At 49.9% G+C, this 19896-nt stretch overlaps 1 long non-coding RNA gene across 7 annotated transcripts in view; it reads right to left on the bottom strand.

Moving 5' to 3' along the window:
• Positions 1-19896, bottom strand: part of LOC119949475 — a 43543-nt gene that overhangs the window by 21129 nt on the left and 2518 nt on the right. For 2 of the 7 annotated variants that reach the window (XR_005457200.1, XR_005457204.1), the window contains exons 3-5: positions 17360-17784; positions 11527-11644; positions 8595-9115 (exon numbers count right to left, since the gene is read on the bottom strand). This is a non-coding gene — a long non-coding RNA (uncharacterized LOC119949475). Of the gene's footprint in view, positions 1-8594; positions 9116-11526; positions 11645-17359; positions 17785-19896 lie in introns of those variants that run through there. The other 5 variants (XR_005457206.1, XR_005457205.1, XR_005457202.1 and 2 more) reach the window with 5 other exon arrangements.

Below are 19896 nucleotides of genomic sequence, written 5' to 3' on the forward strand. Positions count from 1 at the left end.
AAATATGTGATTGATTGACTGACAGCTACACACATGCAGAGTACCCTACTAAGCTGAAGGATTCCCTCAATACCTCACCTAAGTTTCCACAAGGTTTTTTTAGTTACCATATCTCTGAAGAAATCAGGAAAGATGTGTACTGAACCTGACACAATAACCTACTCCCAGCTTATTGCTTCCCCATCTCCTAGTCAATCAGTCAATCATATTTATTTCACTCTTATTGTATACAGAGCTCTGTACAGAGATCTTGGGAGAATGCAGTATAACAAAATAATGAACACATTCCCTGTCCACAACGAGCTTACAATCTAGATGGGGGAGACAGACATCAAAATAAATTACAGATATGTACATAAGTGCTGTGGGGCTGGGAGGGGGGAAGAACAAAGGGTGACGCAGAAGGGAGAGGGAGAAGAGGAAAGGAGGGCCTAGGGAAGGCATCTTGGAGGAGATTTGCCTTCAACAGGATTTGAAAGGGAGGAGAGTAATTGTAGGATACAAGGAAGGAAGGCGTTCCAAGCCAGAGGCAGGATGTGGGCAAGAAGTCGGCGGTGAGATAGACAAGATCGAGGTACAGTGAGAAGGTTAGTATTAGAGGAGCAAAGTCTGTGGGCTGGGTAGTAGTAGTAGAGCAGCGAGGTGAGGTAGGAGGGGGCAAGGTGACGAGTGCTTTAAAGCCAATCGTGAGGAGTTTATGTCTGAAGCGGAGGTGGATGGGCAACCACTGGGGGTTCATGAGGAGTAGGAAACTGTGGACTAAACGTTTTTGTAGGAAAAGGACCCGGGCATCAGAGTGAAGCACTGACTAGAGTGGGAAGAGACAGGAGGCTGGGAGGTCAGCAAGGAGGCTGATGCAGTAATCCAGGAGGGGTAGGATAAGTCATTGAATTTATGTGGAAGCAGTTAGGATGGAGAGGGGAAGGTGTGGATTGTAGCGATGTTGTGAAGTTCCAACCAACAGGATCTAGTGATAGATTGACTATGAGTGTTGAATGAGAGAAAGGAATCAAGGATAAAGCCAAAGTTACAAGCTTGTGAGACAGGAAGGATGGTGGTGTCATGGGACAGTCAGGAGGAGGACAGGGTTTGGGTGGGAAGATAAGGAGCTCTGTTTTGGACATGTTAAGTTTTAGTGATGGGAGAATATCCAAGTAGAAATGTAGTTGAGGCAAGAGGAAATGTGAGACTGCAGAGAGGGAGAGAGAACAGGGCTGGAGATGTAGATTTGGGTACCATCCGCATAGAAGTAGTAGTTGAAACCATGGGAGCAAATGAGTACTCCAAGGGAGTAGGAGTAGATGGAGAAGAGGACAGTGCCAGTGAAGCTGAGGTTGGATAACGTTTCCAGGAGAAAGGGGTGGTCGACAGTGTCGAGGACAGCTGAGTGGTTGAGGAGGATTAGGTTTGAATAGAGGCTGTTGGATTTGGCAAGAAGGAGATCATTCATGACCTTTGAGAGGGCAGTTTCTGTGGAGTGAAGGGGACAGAAGCCAGATTGGAGGGGGTCAAGGAGAGAATTGGAGGAGAGGAACTTGAGACAGTGGACATAGACAATTTGCTCAAGGAGTTTGGCGAGGAATGATACGAGGGTGATAGGGCGATAGCTGGAGGGAGCCATGCGGTCCAGGGAGGGTTTTTTTAGGATGAGGGAGACATGGGCATATTTGAAAGTGGTGGGGAAGAAGCTATTGGAGAGCAAACAGTTGAAGATGGTTGTGGGAAAGGAGGGGGCAAATATTTTAATGAGGTGCGAAGAAACGGGGTCAGATGTGCAGGTGGAGGGGGTTGATTTTGAGAGAAGGCAGGAGATCTCTTCTAGAGATACTGCTGGGAAACATGGGAGAGTTGAGGAAAAGGGAGGGATTGGGGAGAGGCAAGGGAGACTATAGAGCAATCACACCTCATAGTGTCAATTTTCTCAAAACAAATGTGTGGCTATGTTATTAACGGAAAGGGTTGGGAGATTTGGGGCGAGGGTGGTCTGGAACAAAGTGCGAGGGGGATGGACACAGGTGTCAGTAAGCATGGAGAAATCGTTTTGCTGGACAGAGGAGAGGGCAGAGTTAAACTTGAAGTGGATGAAGTCGGCCTGATATCTAGATTTCTGCCTGCAGTGCTCTGCAGCTCATGCCCAGGGGTGAAGGAGGCAGATTGTGGAGGTGATCCAGGCCTGTAGACTCTGCTCTGGGCTTCTGTGGTACTTTCAACATCACCCCGTTTGTCGTTCCAAGTAATCATGTTCAAATTGGATGTTGAAGTATTTATGCCAACTTGGTTTAGAATGAGTTTCTTTATCTTGGAAGAAGTAGTATTTACTGTTACCTGTGGTTCAGGGGGTCACTGAGCACAGAATGTGCCCACTGCAGAAGAACAGCAGCCAGATAGCCACACTGAACCTGCGTCAATCTGGGGAGGACCATCTGGGCAACTCTGGAACTTTTCAAGGGAAGATTCACGTATTCTAGCATCAACATGAAAATCTCTCAGAGAAAGGATTCCTGCACACCATCACAAAAGGTGGAGGAATCAGTACTGTTTAAATCATCAGATGAGGAATTTCATTGGGAAAAGGTTCCCACATGTTCCTGCATGCGATCATCATCATGATAATAATGATGGTATTTGTTAAGAGCTTACTATGTGCCAAGCACTGTTCTAAGCGCTACGGTAGACACAAAGTAGTTGGGTTGTCCCACGTGGGGCTCACAGTCTTAATCCCCATTTTACAGATGAGGTAACTTAGGCACAGAGAAGTTAAGTGACTTGCCCAAAGTCACACAGCTGAAAAGTGGTGGAGCTGGGATTAGAACCCATGACCTCTGACTCCCAAGCCCATGCTCTTTCCACTAAGCCGTGCTGCTTCTCTTCTTCTTGTTGCTCATCAAAAGAAAGGAGGAATTTGCTTAAAATGGCATCTTGATTGAGTGTACACAATCCAGAACGAGCCAAGTTCTGTCACCAGAGCAAAGTAGCAGCCCCGCAGCGCAACCTGGGCCCTTCTTTCCAGTCAAAGCCGCTGCTGGTCATGGGACAGGTTGGGAGAGTACAGTATAACAGAGTGGTAGACACGTTCCTTGCTCACAACTACCTTACAGTCTAGAGGGGAATAGAGGCATGAGTATCATAGTAGAGAGTACAGAGCCCTCACTTTGGTCAAAAGCAGCTGGCCAGCATGTAGTTGGATAAGGCACACCCAAGAGAACAGTGGAGAGTCACAGAAAATCAGGTGACTGACATCCTAGTTCTGCAAGACCCCATTTAGGACTTTCGCTATCCCTCTAACCATCTGAGCCAGAACAATTCCAGATTTTTCCTATCTGGAGAGAGAGGTCCGGTCGCTAGCTCTTTTTTTAAAAAAAAAAACCGGTGTCTGTTAAGCGTTTACTATGTCCCAGGCACTGTGCTAAGCACTGGGGTAGGTGCAAGCTATTCAGATTGGATACAGTCCATGGCTCCATTTGGGGCTCACAGTCTTAATCCCCTTTTCACAGATTAGCTAACTGAAGCACAGAGAAGTGAAGTGACTTGCCCAAGGTCACGCAGCAGACAGGTGGCAGAGCTGGGATTAGAATCCAGGTCCTTCTGATTTCCAGGCCCATGCTCTAAATACATTAGGTCACGCTAGCTCCTTTGAGAGTGATCGGTGTCCAAAGTGGGAAGCAGGAGCCAAAACGTTAAGAATCTGTGGTGATAAGCAACAGCGCGGCACCTTCTCCAGCCCACCCTCAGGAACACTGACTTGGGTCATTTTCACTGACCTACAAAATGAAACCATGTTCGGGTGTCACGATGCCCGTCCAGGAGGACGAGACCCTAGAACAAACCTAGTGACATTGCTAATTCTCCATCTCCCCTTGCCCCGTTGGGTTCCTGAGCCCTGGGAAGACCCACCTCCTTGAACCCCTTCCGCCTGCCCACTACGGTTTTGGCCTTGAAATATCCTGTCACCTCCCATCCTTCTGAAATCCTCCCTAAAGTCAAGGCTGTGGCCCACCAGTCAGGAAGCATGTGGGATCAACCAAATGAGCACTGACCAGTGAGGTTTTCCCTGGGACCAGGAAGTCGTTAGAAATCAAATAATGATAATAATTATTATAATCACTATTTTTATGGTACCTGTTAAGTGCTTACTATGTGCTAAGCACTGTTCTAAGTGCTAGAGTAGATACAAGTTAATCAGGTTGGACACAGGCCCTGTCCCACATGGGGCTCACAATCTTAATCTCCATTTTACAGAGGAGGTAACTGAGGCCCAGAAAGTGAAGTGACTTGTCCAAGGTGACTTGTCAAGCAGACGTGGCGGAGCAGAGATTAGTACCCGGGTCCTTCTGTCTCCAAGGCCCGTGCTCTATCCATTAGGCCACGTTGCTTCTCAAGGCTATCTAGAGGCTGTCGCGTTAGCCTGGCAGAAATTGTGGAATTTCCAGAGTTCCAAGGAAAACCCCAGATTTTCAGAGAGGAGAGGTAGGCCTCTCTAGTGTAGGGAGCTAAGGGCTGTTTCCAGAAAGCTGGCTCCAGTGACTCCATTTGGATCGATTTTTTGAGGTTCCATCTCATGGAAATCAGGCTGGGGACACGAATAATGGGCTGCACCAACTTGGAGAAATATGCCTACCCATCCAGGGGCCCCTCCGGGATTTCTCTTTTGGAAGGACCTTCTTCTGACTGACCCTCAGGCACTCACCCGAGCTAAAACAGGCTCTATTTGGAAAGGACCAGCCCGGACCAATTCTCTCATGACAAACATCCACGAGGAGAGCAATGATGCTGGACACCCCAGGGTTCCTATGCCCCATCTCAAGCCCTGAGCTCACAGCTTCCAGGGAGCCCCTGAAGCTCAAGGCAGCTTCGTGTACAATTGGAGCTGACCCTTTTCTTTTCTTTTCATGGCATTTATTAAGCACATACTATGTGCAAAGCACTGTTCTAAGAGCTGGGGAGGTTACAAGGTGATCAGGTTGTCCCATAGGGGGCTCACAGTCTTCATCCCCATTTTACAGTTGAGGTAACTGAGGCACACAGAAGTTAAGTGACTTGCCCAAAGTCACACAGCTAAGTGGCAGAGTCGGAATTTGAACCCATGACCTCTGACTCCAAAGCCTGTGCTCTTTCCACAGAGCCACGCTGCTTTTCGTCCCTTGGGGGTTTGGTTCGGCTTTGGGTGGTGTGGGCTTGGAGGGACCCACTTGGGGATTCCTGGCCCTCCTGAATTTCCACACCAGTCCCGGGAGCTCTCAAGCCACTAATAGGGTCGGAGGATCCTTTGGGTCATCAAGGGCGTGGATCAGCCTCAGCCAGATGGGACCCTGTGCAGCTGCTGTAGCCTGAGGAGAAGCAGACAGGCGGCATGGAGCTGGGGAAAGGCCACCTTCGGGCCCGTTGGGCTTCTCAATAGATGCGGAAATTATTGGAAAAGCAAAGGAAATACTCGCAATCACCACGATGGAGCATTCGGTTGATTCGTGTTCAGATTTATTGGAGAGTGCAAAGAAATAAACACTAAGAACTCATTTCTGAGGGATGGCACACTGAAACAGCATAAGCAGGTTGGACAGTCCCTATCCCACAAGGGCTCACAGCCTTAATCACCGTTTTACAGATGAGGTAACTGAGGCATAGAGAAGTGAGGTGACTTGTCCAAGGTCACACAGCAGACACGTGACAGAGCTGGGATTAGAACGCAGGTCCTTCGGACTCCCGGACCCGTGCTGTATCCACTAGGCCATACTGCACCCACCCAGCACGAAGCCCTCCAAGAAGAGCACCAACTTCAGCCCCAACGGGATCCTCTCCAACAGAGCTGGCCCCGGCCCCAGGAGCAGGGACAGCGACCAGGAAGCCTCCCACCCTCCCATGTCCGTGCAGCAGGAAGGGCTGCATCTGGCTGGGGCTCAGCTGCAAGGCTCGGGTGAAGTGGTTCCCTTCCAGCCCCAGGGCACTGAGCTGGGCAGAGACCCCGGAACAGGCTAAAAAAATAAAAATCAAAGAGGCCCATGGCCTCAGCAGATGTGGCCCACGGTACCCTAGTCGAGGCCTGTGTCACCAGGGAGCCAGGTGCTCCCATAAAGCCTGCCCCATCTGCGACGGGCCCTCAGGTTGGACATCTGCCTTCTGCCTCCCCAGCGGAGGGCCGGTCGTGGGGGGGACTCTCTGTGGCCAACAGGACGAGGCCCACCACACCCACCACGATCATTCCTCTCCGCTCTGGGACCGTTTCCTCTTCGTCCTGTTGGTTCCACAAGGTGCAGGGCAGCACATTTTTCGCTACGACACATTATTCGGGTGAAAATCTTCAAGATGCTATTAGGCGGCCCTTTTCTGTGACTTCAGGGGCGACCCGTCTCTCACTTTGCATTACTAAGTTGCCCGATCTGACGAGCAGGAGGAGCCAGGGAGAGGGAGGCCGGGGCTTTCAGTGAAGCCAGGGAGGCAGGAACCCGGGATCTCCACAGGATCGCCTCCGAATCGGATGAACCTGGAGCCGAGCCCCGCGGCAGGGAGGACCCCGGTCCGGGCCGCTGCAGATGCGGCTTTCCTGGCCGGTCACCGTGAGCTGCTGCTCCTGTCGCTCTTGGGGGCGCGGAAGGGGAAGAGCCAGAGCTGCCTTCCCACTGCCCTAAATTTAAAATAAATGCCCTGGCACTGGGGCTCCTGTGCCCGTGGAGATGGCCAGCCGTGGGGAGACAGTGGCAGGCATTCTTTAATTACAAAAAAAAAAAAAAAAAAATTCCTCCAGGTTGGAAAGCCCGCTTGATCTGTGCCCCAAGGAGCTGGGGTGGCTGCGATCACACCAATTTGTACTTCCCAAGTGCTTAGTACAGTGCTCTGCACATAGTAAGCGCTCAATAAATACGATTGATGATGATGATGATGATGATTTGCATTTTTCAGAAACATTCTCTCCTTCTCTAGTACATTTTAAACAAGTTTTGGATCCTGATGGCAGGAAGGGCCCGGCTGCAAACCCATCCCACAACAGGGACAACAGAACTGGGGAACCAAAAAAAATACCCGGTTCACACTGGCAGTAACCAAACGAGGCAACTCATTACCGAGCCCTAAATTAATCCCTTCAGCTGAAAGAAGGAAGATCTAACGAGTTATCTAAACTCGCTGCCTCGAATTCCTCAACTCCAACTCTCACCTGGACCCCTCCAATCTGGATTCCGTCCCCTCCACTCCACTGACACTGCCCTCTCAAAGGGCACCAATAACCTCCTTCTTGCCAAATCCAATGGCTCCTACTCTATCTTAATCCTCCTCGACCACTCAGCTGCCTTTGACACTGTCGACCGTCCCCTTCTCCTCAACACGTTATCCAACCTTGGATTCACGAACCCCGTCTTCTCCTGGTTCTCCTCTATCACTCTGACCGTTCATTCTCAGTCTCCTTCGCGGGCTCCTCCTCCCCATCCCATCCCCTAACTGCAGGGGTTCCTCAAGGGTCAGTTCTTGGTCCCCTTTAGTCCTCCATCTATACTCACTCCCTTGGTGAACTCATTCACTCCCACAGCTTCAACTATCACCTCTACATAGATGACACCCAAATCTACATCTCCTCCCCTGTTCTCTCTCCCTCCCTCCAGGCTCATATCTCCTCCTGCCTTCAGGACACCTCCACCTGGATGTCCGCCCCCCACCTAATACTCAGCAGGTCCAAGATAGAGCTCCTTATCTACCCTCTCAAACCCTGTCCTCTCCCTGACTTTCCAGTCACTGTGGACAGCACTACCCTCCTTTCCATCTCACAACCCGCAACCTTGGTGTCATCCTCGACTCCGCTCTCTCATTCACCCCAAACATCCAATCCGTCACCAAAACCTGCCAGTCTCACCTCCACAAGATCACCAAGATCCACCCTTTCCTCTCCATCCAAACCATTACCTTGTTGGTACAATCACTCATCGTACCCTGACTGGATTACTGCATCAGCATCCTTTCTGATCTCCCAACCTCCTGTCTCTACCCACTTCAGTCTATCTATACTTCACTCTGCTGCCCGGATTACCTTTGTACAGAAACGCTTTGGGTATGTCACTCCCCTCCTCAAAAGTCTCCAGTGGTTGCCTATCAACCTTCGCATGAAGCAAAAACTCCTCACTACCGGCTTCAAAGCTCTCCATCTACAGCCCAACCCAAACGCTCTGCTTCTCTGCCGCTAACCTCCTCACTGTGCCTCTTTCTCGCCTGTCCCACGGTCAACCCCCGGCCCACACTCTACCACTGGCCTGGAATGTCCTCCCTCCTCATATCGGCCAAACTACCTCACTTGCCCCCCCCACCCCCCAAAGTCCTACTGAGAGCTCACCTCCTCCAGGAGGCCTTCCCAGACTGAGCTCCCCCTTTTCCTCAGCTCCTCCCCTCCCCATCGCCCCTACTCCCTCCCCCTACTCTGCCCCCTACCCCGCCCCCAAGCACTTTTGTATATTTGTACATATTTATTATTCTATTAATTTTATTAATGATATGTATACATATCTATAATTCTATTCATTTATTTTGATGCTATTGATGCCTGTCTACTTGTTTTGTTTTGTTGTCTGCTTCCCCCCTTCTAGACTGTGAGCCCATTGTTGGGTAGGGATTGTCTCTGTTGCCGAATTGCACTGTCCTAATTGTACTTACTGTGTGCTCTGCACACAGTAAATACGATTGAACGAATAACAGGGGTGCTCGGGACGGCCGTACCTTCGGCAGTATGCACCTCTGGTGTGCACGCACCTTGTCTTCCTTTCCTCTCACTGCGTCTTCCATTTTCCTTGCCTGTCCTCTTCTCCTGGGCAGGCCATACGTCCCGTCCTCCCACCCCATCCCTTGACATGTTTTTCCAGGAACTCTGTTAAGTTTCTCTCCTCTCTTCAGAGACTTTTTTTTCCCAATCTCCCCGATGCTTTCATTTATCATCTCATGGCCTGTTCTCTTTGGAGGATGCCATGCTTCTCCCTCTTCTTCTCCCTTCACCACTTTTTGGGGCAGATGTCTTTCTTCAGTGACATTTCCTTTACCTCCTCGCTCCTGAGACTTTTATCTCCCTTCTGTCCTGATCTTTTCTTTCCCGCTCCTCCAAGTTGAGATGGTAGATGGTTTTCATCAAAAGCAACGTTGAAATCATCTGCTAGGGAGAGAAAGGAAGCTGGTGTAACAGTGGTATTTATTCATTCATTCAAACGTATTTATTCAATGCTTACTGTGTGCAGAGCACTGTACTAAGCGCTTGGGAAGTACAAGTTGGCAACATATAGAGACGGTCCCTACCCAACAACGGGCTCACAGTGCAGAAGGGGGAGACAGACAACAAAACAAAACATGTGGAGAGGTGTCAAGTCATCAGAATAAATAGAAGTAAAGCTAGACACACATCATTAACAAAATTAATAGAATAGTAAATATGTACAAGTAAAATGAATAGAGAAATAAATCCGTAAAAGCATATATACAGGTGCTGTGGGGAGGGGAAGGAGGTAGGGCAGAGGGGATGGGGAGGTGGAGAGGAAAAAGGGGGCTCAGTCTGGGAAGAACCTCCCTTGTGCAGAACACTGTGGCACGTTGTTGACGGCACTACCATCCTTCCAGTCTCACAAGCCAGCAACCTTGGTGTCATCCTCGACTCCGCTCTCTCATTCACCCCTCACATCCAAGCCGTCACCAAAACCTGCCGGTCTCAGCTCCACAACATTGACAAGATCCGCCCTTTCCTCTCCATCCAAAACGCTACCCTGCTCGTTCAAGCTCTCCTCCTATCCCGTCTGGACTACTGCATCAGCCTTCTCTCTGATCTCCCATCCTCGTGTCTCTCCCCACGTCAATCCATACTTCATGCTGCTGCCCGGATTGTCTTTGTCTAGAAATGCTCTGGGCATGTTACTCCCCTCTTCAAAAATCCCCAGTGGCTACCAATCAATCAGCGCATCAGGCAGAAACTCCTCACTCTCGGCTTCAAGGCTGTCCATCACCTCGCCCCCTCCTACTTCACCTCCCTTCTCTCCTTCTACAGCCCAGCCCGCACCCTCTGCTCCTCTGGCGCTAATCTCCTCACCGTGCCTCGTTCTCACCTGTCCCGCCGTCGACCCCCGGCCCACATCATCCCCCTGGCCCGGAATGCCCTTCCTCTTCCCATCTGCCAAGCTAGCTCTCTTCCTCCCTTCAAGGCCCTACTGAGAGCTCACCTCCTCCAGAAGGCCTTCCCAGACTGAGCCCCCTCCTTCCTCTCCCCCTTGTTCCCCTCTCCTTCCCCCCGTCTTACCTACTTCCCTTCCCCACAGCACCTGTATATATGTATGTACATATTTATTACTCTATTCATTTTACTTGTACATACCTATTCTATTTATTTTGTTAATATGTTTGGTTTTGTTCTCTGTCTCCCCCTTCTAGACTGTGAGCCCACTGTTGGGTAGGGACTGTCTCTATATGTTGCCAACTTGTACTTCCCAAGCGCTTAGTACAGTGCTCTGCACACAGTAAGCACTCAATAAATACGATTGATTGATTGACTAATATAATACAGTTAGAAAATGGATTCCTCCCTTCGAGGAAACCACAGCCCAGCAGGGGAGCCAAACACCAACTACCTTACAGCTAGAAGAAGAGAAAGGAAAATTGGATGTGCAGATAAGAAAATGCTTAGAGAAGCAGCATGGCACAGTGGATAGAGTACAGGCCTGGGAGTCAGACGGTCATGGGTTCTAATCCCGCCTCTGCCCCTTGTCTGCTATGTGACCTTAGGAAACTCACTTCACTTCTCTGGGCCTCAGTTCCCTCATCTGTTAATTGGGGATTGATACCGAGCCCCAAGTGGGGCAGGGACTGTGTCCAACCCAATTTGCTTGTATCCACCCCAGCGCTTAGTACAGTGCCTGACACATAGTAAGCGCTTAACAAATGCCATTACTATTATTATTAATAATGAAAAGCCAGTGTGTTTAAACGTGTTACAGGTAGGTAAGTGTGGGTGCAATGTTGGCCATGAAGGGCTCATGTTGTAGTTAGGCGGAGTATGGACCACCTGGACAAAAGAAAAATGAATCAAAGATGAGCTCCCGGAGGCCATATGACCGCGGGAGGGCTGTGAAGCTGGGGAGAGATGTGGTATGATGGATGTGGAAGGGGGCAGGGGGTAAAAGAAGCTCCAGGCCAGAGGGAGTGTGTGAGCCAGGAGTCGGAGATGCACGAGATGAGCATGAGGCACAGTGAGTAGGTCGGTCCGAGAGGGGACTGAAGGTGCGGTTCTTCCTCTTTAAGCTGGGCGAGAGACGTTTGATAAGATGTACTCCCATGGCAGGATGTCCATTCATTCATTCAATCCTATTTATTGAGTACGTACGGTGTGCAAAGCAGTGTACTAAGCACTCGGGAGAGTACAAGTCATGTGAACGGTAGTTGCCCGCCCGCTGTGCCCAAAGCATTCTTCGATCCAGGGGCGTCCTTTAGCACCGGCACTACAGGGTCAGCATACTCCAACCATGCCCCTTTGGGGTCAGATCTGACACTCGTTCCTTAGGAATTTACCCGTCGTTACCTAACCTTGGAGCCTGTCCTCAGGGAAAGCAGGGCTTCAAGATCTTGGCTGCAGGGATCTCCCGCAGAGAAACCTGGTCCTGGAGTTTCTGCACCTGCCTGCAAGCCATCCATCAGGGGCCATCTACAATTGCACAGGGCAGAGAAAGAGAAACCCAACAGATCTTTGACAGTGCTCGGTACACAGTAAGTGTGAAGAATCAAGTAGAGGGCTTGAGGAGATTCTCTCCTCTCTGTGCCCCAAACTCATCTCTTTTTTTGGTGCAAAGGAGAGGATTGTACTGAATGAAATTTTGGAATGCAAGTGTTAGGGCTCTTCTGGGGTAAGACAAGAATCTCAGCAGTGGGAGATGAAAGCGATGAGCAACTCTGTGTCTGTGCGTTATGTTGTTCTGATGTTGTTGTCCCAAGTTATTGCATGCAAGTGAGATGTTTATTTCAGTGGATGGGAACAAACTGTTCCATAATCAGATTGTCTTTTCATTTTATAACACCAGTTTAATGAATGAATGAAAAGGAAGAAAAGGAGTTCTGTTTTGGACACGCCTAGTTTGAGGTGTCAGCAGAACATAGTGTACGTGATCCCTGCCCAAGGACTAGATGGAAGGAGGGACAAAAAGAAGATTCCAGGTAGGAGGAGTTCATAGAAGATAACGTATTAAAGTACTGATGCACACGTTGAGTGCTGACCTAAGGCTCCAGAGTCGCCACAAGAGAGCAGCTGCCCTGATTACCCTGGCCATGGCCGGTTCCTCTGGATTCCCTCAGCCCGGCCGCCGTCCAAACAACCCCACACAACCTTCAAGAAGCAGTGAAGCGAGTGGAAAGCGCACAGTGCTGTGAATTGAGAGGCCTAGGTTCTAATCCCGGCTACTTTTGTGTGCTGTGTGACCTTGGACAAGACTTGTTGGCTTCTCTGTGCTGTTACCTCATCTGTAAAATAGGGATTAAGACTGTGAGCCCCATGTGGGACATAAAGCGTGTCCCACTTGAATACCTTGCACTTATTCCAGTGCTTAGGACAGTGCCTGGCACATGGCAAGCGCTTAACAAATACCAGTTTTTAAAAAAGGATCTGGGTTCTAATCCCAGCCCTGCCACTTTTCTGCTGTGTGTCCTCAGGCAAGTCATTTAACTTTTCTGGGCCTCAGTTACCTCATCTGTAAAAGGGGGGTTAAGACTGTGAGCCTCATGTAGCCTGGTGTAGTGGATAGAGCATGGGCCTGGGAGACAGAACTTCATGGGTTCAAGCTTCGCCACTTGCCTGCTGCGTGACCCTGGGCAAGTCACTCCACTTCTCAGGGCTCAGTTCTCTCATGTGTAAAATGGGGATTAAGACTGGGAGCCCCATGTGGGGCAGGGACTGCCCAACCCAATTTACTTGTCTCCACCCCGGCGCCTAGTACAGTGCCTGGCACATAGTAAGTGCTTAATACCATAATAATAATTATTATTATTCTTCTTATGTGGGACAGGGATTGTGTTCTACCCGATTAGCTTGAATCAACCCAGCATCTAGTACAGTGCCTAGTACATAGTAAGGGCTTAACAAACATCAGAAAAAGAAAAAGAAGACAGGTGCTGGGACAGGGTTCAAGTGGGAAGAGGAGGAGTTCTGTTTTGGACATGTCTAATTCGAGGTGCAGGTGAGACATAGTACACGTGATACTTCACTCTGCTGCCCGGATTATCTTTCTACAGAAACGCTCTGGGAGTGACACCCCCCTCCTCAAAACTCTCCAATGGTTGCCTATCAATCTTTGCATGAAGCAAAAACTCATTATTGGGTCTGATCACCTCGCCCCCTCCTACCTCACCTCCCTTCTCTCCTTCTACAGCCCAGCCCACACACTTGGCTCCTCTCTCGCTAACCTCCTCACTGTGCCTCGTTCTCGCCCGTTCCGCTGTCGACCCCTAGCCCACGTCCTATCTCTGGCCTGGAATGCCCTCCTTCCTCACATCCACCAAACTAGCACACTTCCCCCTTTCAAAGCCCTACTGAAGGCTCATCTCCTCCAGGAGGCCTTCCCAGACTAAGCCCCCCTTTTCCTCTGCTCTCTCTCTCCCCTCCCCATCGCCCCGACTCTCTCCCTCTACTCTACTTGGAGAAGCAGCGTGGCTCAGTGGAAAAAGCACAGGTTTTGGAGTCAGTGGTCATGGGTTCAAATCCCAGTTCCGCCATTTGCCAGTTGTGTGACTTTGGGGAAGTCACTTAACTTCTCTGGGCCTCAGTTACCTCATCTGTAAAATGGGGATTGACTGTGAGCCCCCGTGGGACAACCTCATCACTTTGTAGCCTCCCCAGCACTTAGAACAGTGCTTTGCACATAGTAAGTGCTTAACAAAATGCCATTATTATTACTTCCCTGCCCTCCCCACAGCACTTGTGTATATATGTACATATTTATTATTCTATTTATTTTATTAATGGTGTGTATACGTCTATAATTCTATTTATTTATATTGATGCTATTGATGCCTGTCTATGTGTTTTGCTGCCTGTCTCCCCCTTTATAGACTGTGATTCCATTGCGGGCAGGGATTGTCTCTATTTGTTACTGAATTGTACTTTCTAAGCACTTAGTACAGTGCTCTGCACATCAAGCTCTCAGTAAACGAGTAGCATCGTGGCCTAGTGGAAAGAGCACGAGCTTGGGAGTCAGAGGTCGTGGGTTCTAATCCCGGCTCCGCCGCTATCAGCTGTGTGACTTTGGGCAAGTCACTTCACTTCTCTGTGCCTCAGTTACCACATCTGTAAAATGGACTGTGAGCCCCACTTGATTACCTTGTATCTACCCCACGTTTAGAACAGTGTTTGGCACATAGTAAGCGCTTAACAAATGCCATCATTACCATTAGTATTATTAAATGAATTGAAGTACTAAAGTACTGATGTGCCAGTTCAGGGCGGATGTAACACTCCAGAGTTGCCACAAGAAAGCAGCAACGGCCGGCTCCTCTGGTCTCCCACAATCCCGCCTCCGTCCAAATAACCCCGCACAACCCTCAAGAAGCAGGGAAGCCAGTGGAAAGTGCACAGAGCTGGGAGTTGGGAGACCTGGATTCAAGTCCCGGCTCCGCCACTAGTGTGCTGTGTGATTTTGGGCAAAGGCTCTTTGGTTTCTCTGGGCCTCGGTTGGCTTATCTCTCAAACTGGGGGTGAAGCACTTGTTCTCCATCTTCTCCGGGGAGCCCCATGTGGAACGCAGGCTGCCTCTGCTCTAACCGTACAGTCCCCACACCAGCGACTGGCCAAGAGTAATCGCTGAACGAGCACTATGTACTAGGCACTGTACTAGATGCTGGGTTGATTCAAGCTAATCGAGTAGAACACATGCGAGTCTAAACCAGCCTCCCCAGCGGAGGGCAGGTCATGCGGGGCACTCTCTGTGGCCAACAGCACGAGGCCCACCAGACCCACCACGATCATTCCTCTCTGCTCTGGGACCGTTTCCTCTTCGTCTTGTCGGTTCCACAAGGCGCAGGGCAGCGTGTTTTTCACTACGACACTTTATTCGGGCGAAAATCTTCAAGATGCTATCAGGCGGCCTTTTTCCGTGACTTCGGGGGCGACCCGCCTCTCACTTTGCATTACTAAGTTGCCCGATATGACGGGCAGGAGGAGCCAGGGAAGAGGGAGGCCGGGGCTTTCGGTGAAGCCGGGGAGGAAGGAACCTGGGATCACCACAAGATCACCTCCGAATTGGATGAACCTGGAGCCGAGCCCCGCGGCAGGGAGGAATCCGGTCCGGGCCACTGAAGCTGGGGCTTTCCTGGCCGGTCACCGTAAGCCGCTGCTCCTGTCGCTGCGGGAGGGGAAGAGCCACAGCTGCCTTCCCACTGCCCTAAATTTAAAATAAATGCCCTGGCACTGGCACTCCTGCGCCCGTGGAGATGACCAGCCGTGGGGAGACAGTGGCAGGCATTCTTTAGTTACGAAACAAAGAAAAAAATAAATTCCTCCAGGTTGGGAAGCCCGCTTGATCTGTGCCCCAAGGAGCTGGGGTGGCTGCGAGCACGGAAAAGGGTACTGATTTGCATTTTTCAGAAACATTCTCTCCTTCTCTAGTACATTTTAAACAAAGTTTTGGATCCTGATGGCAGGAAAGGCCCGGCTGCAAACCCATCCCAAAGCAGGGACAACAGAACTGGGGAACCAAAAATGATACACGGTTCATGCTGGCAGTAACCAAACGAGGCAGCTCATTACCGAGCCCTAAATTAATCCCTTCAGCTGAGAGAAGGAAGATCTAATGAGTTGTCTACACTCACTGCCTCGAATTCCTCAGCTCCAACTCTCACCTGGACCTCTCCAATCTGGATTCCGTCCCCTCCACTCCACTGACACTGCCCTCTCAAAGGTCACCATTGACCTCCTTCTTGCCAAATCCAATGGCTCCTACTCTATCTTAATCCTCCTCGACCACTCAGCTGCCTTTGACACTGTCGACCGTCCCCTTCTCCTCAACACGTTATCCAACCTTGGCTTCATGAACCCCGTCCTCCCCTGGTTCTCCTCTATCACTCTGACCATTCATTCTCAGTCTCCTTCGCGGGCTCCTCCTCCCCATCCCATCCCCTAACTGCAGGGGTTCCTCAAGGGTCAGTTCTTGGTCCCCTTCAGTCCTCCATCTATACTCACTCCCTTGGTGAACTCATTCACTTCCACAGCTTCATCTATCATCTCTACACAGATGACACCCAAATCTACATCTCCTCCCCTGTTCTCTCTCCTTCCCTCCAGGCTCGTATCTCCTCCTTGACTTCAGGACATCTCCACCTGGATGTCTGCCCACCACCTAATACTCAACATGTCCAAGATAGAACCTCTTATCTTCCCTCCCAAACCCCGTCCTCTACCTGACTTTCCCGTCACTGTGGATGGCACTACCATCCTTCCCACCTCACAAGCCAGCAAACTTGGTGTCGTCCTCGACTCCGCTCTCTCATTCACCCCACACATCCACTCCATCACCAAAACATGCCGGTCTCACCTCCACAACATCGCCAAGATCCGCCCTTTCGTCTCCATCCAAACCATTACCTTGTTGGTACAATCACTCATCCAATCCCAACTGGATTACTGCATCAGCATCCTTTCTGATCTCCCTACCTCCTGTCTCTACCCACTTCAGTCTATCTAGACTTCACTCTGCTGCCCGGATTACCTTTGTACAGAAACGCTTTGGGTATGTCACTCCCCTCCTCAAAAGTCTCCAGTGGTTGCCTATCAACCTTCGCATTAAGCAAAAACTCCTCACTACTGGCTTCAAAGCTCTCTATCTACAGCCCATCCCACACGCTCCGTTTCTCTGCTGCTAACCTCCTCACTGTGTCTCTTTCTCTCCTGTCCCACGGTCAACCCCTGGCCCACACCCTACCTCTGGCCTGGAATGCCCTCCCTCCTTACATCTGCCAAACTAGCTCACTTCCCCTCACCTTCAAAACCCGACTGAGAGCTCACCTCCTCCAGGAGGCCTTCCCAGACTGAGCTCCCCCTTTTCCTCAGCTTCTCCCCTCCCCATCACCCCTACTCCCTCCCTCTACTCTGCCCCCTACCCCGCGCCCCAGCACTTTTGTATATTTGTACATATTTATTATTCTATTTATTTTGTTAATGATGTGTATATAAATCTATAATTCTATTTATTTTGATGCTATTAATGCCTGTCTACTTGTTTCGTTGTCTGCTTCCCCCCTTCTAGACCGTGAGCCCGTTGTTGGGTAGGGATTTTCTCTATCTGTTGCCAAATTGTATTATCCTAATTGTACCTACTGTGTGCTCTGCACACAATAAATACGATTGAACGAATAACAGGGGTGCTCGGGACGGCCGTACCTTCGGCAGTACGCACCTCTGGCGTGCACGCGCCTCGTCTTCCTTCTCTCACTGTGTCTTCCATTTTCCTTGCCTGTCCTCTTCTCCTGGGCAGGCACTACGTCCCATCCTCCAACCCCGTCCCTTGACATATTTCTCCAGGAACTCTGTTAAGTTTCTCTCCTCTCTTCAGAGACATTTTCTTCCCAGTCTCCCCGATTCTTTCATTTATCATCTCACGGCCTGTTCTCTTTGGAGGATGCCATGCTTCTCCCTCTTCTTCTCCCTTCACCACTTTTTGGAGCAGATGCCTTTCTTCAGTGACATTTCCTTTGCCTCCTCGTTCCTGAGACTTTTATCTCCCTTCTGTCCTGATCTTTTCTTTCCCGCTCCTCCAAGTTGAGATGGTAGATGGTTTTCATCAAAAGCAACGTTGAAATCATCTGCTAGGGAAAGGAAGCTGGTGTAACAGTGGTATTCATTCATTCATTCGTATTTATTGAACACTTACTGTGTGCAGAGCACTGTACTAATTGCTTGGGAAGTACAAGTTGGCAACATATAGAGACGGTCATCATCAATCGTATTTATTGAGCGCTTACTATGTGCAGAGCACTGTACTAAGCGCTTGGGAAGTACAAGTTGGCAACATATAGAGACAGTTCCTACCCAACATTGGGCTCACAGTCTAAAAGGGGGAGACAGAGAACAAAACCAAACATACTAACAAAATAAAATAGAATAGATATGTACAAGTAAAATAAATAAATAAATAAATAGAGTAATAAATATGTACAAACATATATACATATATACAGGTGCTGTGGGGAAGGGAAGGAGGTAAGACGGGGGGATGGAGAGGGGGACGAGGGGGAGAGGAAGGAAGGGGCTCAGTCTGGGAAGGCCTCCTGGAGGAGGTGAGCTCTCAGCAGGGCCTTGAAGGGAGGAAGAGAGCTAGCTTGGCGGATGGGCAGAGGGAGGGCATTCCAGGCCCCGGGGGATGACGTGGGCCGGGGGTCAATGGCGGGACAGGTGAGAATGAGGTACGGTGAGGAGATTAGCGGCGGAGGAGCGGAGGGTGCGGGCTGGGCTGTAGAAGGAAAGAAGGGAGGTGAGGTAGGAGGGGGCGAGGTGATGGAGAGCCTTGAAGCCCAGGGTGAGGAGTTTCAGCCTGATGCGTAGCCACTGGAGATTTTTGAGGAGATTTTTTGAGGAGATTTTTTCGGTCCCTACCCAACAATGGGCTCACAGTCTAGAAGGGGGAGACAGACAACAAAACAAAACATGTGGACAGGTGTCAAGTCATCAGAATAAATAGAAGTAAAGCTAGATGCTTTAACAAAATAAATAGAATAGTAAATATGTACAAGTAAAATAAATAGAGTAATAAAGCTGTACAAACATATACATAGGTGCTGTGGGGAGGGGAAGGAGGTAGGGCGGGGAGGACGGGGAGGAGAGGAAAAAGGGGGCTCAATCTGGGAAAAACCTCCCTTGTGCATAACACTGTGGCATGCACATGGAATAATATAATACAGTTAGAAAATGGATTCCTCCCTTTGAGGAAACCACAGCCCAGCAGGGGAGCCAAACACCAAACACCTTACAGCTAGAAGAAGAGAAAGGAAAATTGGATGTGCAGATAAGAAAATGCTTAGAGAAGCAGCCAGCATGGCATAGTGGATAGAGTACAGGCCTGGGAGTCAGACGGTCATGGGTTCTAATCCCGCCTCTGCCCCTTGTCTGCTGTGTGACCTTAGGCAACTCACTTCACTTCTCTGGGCCTCAGTTCCCTCATCTGTTAATTGGGGATTGAGTCTGAGCCCCAAGTGGGACAGGGACTGTGTCCAACCCAATTTGCTTGTATCCACCCCAGCGCTTAGTACAGTGCCTGACACATAGTAAGCGCTTAACAAATGCCATTACTATTATTATTAATAATGAAAAGCCAAATATTTAAGCCAGTGTGTGTAAACGTGTTACAGGTAGGTAAGTGTGGGTGCAATGTTGGCCATGAAGGGCTCATGTTGTAGTTAGGCAGAGTATGGACCACCTGGACAAAAGAAAAATGAATCAAAGATGAGCTCCCGGAGGCCACATGACCGCGGGAGGGCTGTGAAGCTGGGGAGAGATGTGTTATGATGGACGTGGAAGGGGGCAGGGGGTAAAAGAAGCTCCAGGCCAGAGGGAGTGTGTGAGCCAGGAGTCGGAGATGCACGAGATGAGCCTGAGGCATAGTGAGTAGGTCAGTCTGAGAAGGGACTGAAGGTGCCGTTCTTCCTCTTTAAGCTGGGCAAGAGACGTTTGAAGAGATGTACTCCCGTGGCAGGATGTCCATTCATTCATTCAATCCTATTTATTAAGCACGTATGGTGTGCAAAGCATATGGTGTACTAAGCACTCGGGAGAGTACAACTCATGTTCACGGATAATTGCCCGCCCGCTGTGCCCAAAGCATCCTTCGATCCAGGGGCGTCCTTTAGCACCTGCACTACAGGGTCAGCATACTCCAACCGTGCCCCTTTGGGGTCAGATCTGACACTCATTCCTTAGGAATT

The sequence above is a fragment of the Tachyglossus aculeatus genome, chromosome X2, assembly GCF_015852505.1.
Source record: "Tachyglossus aculeatus isolate mTacAcu1 chromosome X2, mTacAcu1.pri, whole genome shotgun sequence".
In the NCBI taxonomy this organism is placed as follows: domain Eukaryota; kingdom Metazoa; phylum Chordata; class Mammalia; order Monotremata; family Tachyglossidae; genus Tachyglossus; species Tachyglossus aculeatus.